We start from the raw sequence: 2,662 nt of genomic DNA on the forward strand, positions 1-2,662 counted from the left end.
CATCCATTTTATTCTGTGGAGCACGCGATGTGTAAAGTCTGCATGGTCACACATTTTGGGCTGTACGCAAACGTCGTTATAGGTGTCAGTGCGGACCCTCACAATGCGGACAGATGACCACTTTGGCGTCACTTGGACTGAGGTGGACCCTCGTGGAAACGCGGATGTTTGAGGCATGATAAGCACTAAGCACGGGGCCTCCAACGTGGCAGCGCCCCGCCCCATCTCTAGTGGCTGGTGGGGTGAATTCACCATCTAGTTGCTTACAACCAGGAAAGAAAAGTGCTTCAAACCAGGAAATTCAATTCACCATGAGTCGGTATATTCCTCCAGTACTCACTGCATGTCGAGTGTCCGACCACTCAAATGGTCAAATAGGACCTGGGGGGTTTCTATTTCCCCAATAGACAAATCCCAACGACCCAAGTAGTTTGTCTTATGTATGTAACAAAAGTTTGTTAAAAATCTTGAAAGGAAAATAATAAAAATCTTTTGATGTGTTTGTGTGTGTGTGTGTGTGTGTGTGTGTGTGTGTGTGTGTGTGTGTGTGTGTGTGTGTCTCTCTCTCTCTCTCTCTCTCTCTCTCTCTCTCTCTCTCTCTCTCTCTCTCTCTCTCTCTCTCTCTCTCTCTCTCTCTCTCTCTCTCTCTATCTCTCTCTCAGTATCCCTCGTTGGAATGTAACTTTAGTTTGAACTTGTGACTCATCTCTCCCACACTGACCAAGCCAGAGCCTTCCATGCTGTAAAGACGCAATGGTGACCTTGACACACACACACACACGCACACAAACACACAAGCAGATGAACACATGTGCATGTGTGCATGCTCTCGTGCACTTCCACATTGTGTTGCATCACTATGCTCTTGTCCTGTCTGAAGCAGCATGGCAGCTGTTTCTGCTTAGCTGTCATGTCCACTGTGATGTCAGAGCTGGGCTGCGCTGTGATTGGTCTTTGGAGTGAATCCTGTGTCTGGACGTGTGTATGAGTGGGAAATCTGTGTGAACCTGTGCTCGCTGTGTCACATGGTCGGGTCAGATTCTGACCCTAAAATCTCTTTAACAATTAAATTGAATTCAATCGTTCATAAAAAGTTTATATGTTTGTGTTGGAAACTTTATTGTCCCAAATCGGCTTTGCCTTTAGCGACATTGTGTAGTTGGAGTTCTGTTGTTTGCCCCTGTAAACAAACCATGTTTCAGTCGGAACGATTCCAAAATGAACAAGTTCAGTTCAATGTTTAATACAATGCATTATTTGCAGATCTGATTTTTTTTGTCCTTGTAACATGAAGAAAGATGTAATTGTCATTACATAATGTAATTGTCATACACTGTTCTCGTTGTTCCTAATAATACTGTAATTATTAGTGTACCGCTACCAGGGTCTTGATGTGTATGACTGTGTATCTTCAAATGGTCACCATGGTGAAGTTCTTCTAAAAAATCGTCATGACCACCCAGCCTTGTCTCAAGCCAAAGACATGCAAATACCTCCTACCTACGCATCAACACTGAACACACACACACATGTACACACACACACACACACACACACACACACACACACACACACACACACACACACACACACACACACACACACACACACACACACACACACACACACACACACACTGGTGTTGCCCCCCCTCACAGCCCCTCGCCCCCCTCCCTGCACTACCACTGGGCACCAAAGCAGTACAGAGAGAGGAATGGGTGTAAGTATGTGTGTGTATGTGTTGAGTATGACGGAGTAATTTTCTTTGGGGGGGGGTGTGACACTGTGAGCAGGCCCATTCTGGAGGTACACTGTGTGTGTGTGTGTGTGTGTGTGTGTGTGTGTGTGTGTGTGTGTGTGTGTGTGTTGTGTGTTTGAGTGTTTGCGTGAGCGTGTCTTTCTGTGAATGTGTGTGTGTGTGTTTGTGTGTGTGTGCGTGTCTGTGTTTGGCTGTGACTGTGCATGTGTGTGTGTCTGTGGTTCTGTGTGTGCGTGCTTGTCTATGTTTGGCTGTGAAAGTGCATGTGTGTGGGTCTTTGCTGCTTAGCGAGGAGCTGTGGTGAATACATCTTTAACAGGGTCCATGCCTGTTGAAGCGCCCTCCTGTTCATCTTCCCCTATCCACGTTGCACTGACCCAGGAACAGCAGAGCCTGCCCGCCATTGAAGCTCTCTTGAGGACAGGAGTCTCTCCATGCAGGCCTCAGTTGAGGCCTCTGCTTGGGAACAACACTGAGTGACCTTTATTTCAAAGGCCTAATGTCTTCGGTCTCAAGTGATGTTTTTTAGGCGTTTGGTCTGGTTGCTGCATTTGACTGCTGTAGCATATCGATGCAGAACTGTTAAAAGGCAGAGGTGTCCTATTGTTGAAGAATAATGCACACCCTTGGAGCGTTATTAACCAATCAGGAGCAAGTTTTAGCAATGCTGCTGTTTAATCCAATATAACTGCACACTGCAAACAAAGTTGATTGATGATGATGAATGATTGATTTATACACTCTGAAGAATAACAATGATTTTATGAATATAAGCTATGTTGAATACATATGGAGTATATTTTCAGGTATAGTAGTTATAAATGGTTACACAGTATGCAACAATGCAATGCCATTTTTATGACATCGTAGGTATTGCTTCATGAACAAGCTAGCCAGCCACCC

The sequence above is a fragment of the Gadus macrocephalus genome, chromosome 11, assembly GCF_031168955.1.
Source record: "Gadus macrocephalus chromosome 11, ASM3116895v1".
In the NCBI taxonomy this organism is placed as follows: domain Eukaryota; kingdom Metazoa; phylum Chordata; class Actinopteri; order Gadiformes; family Gadidae; genus Gadus; species Gadus macrocephalus.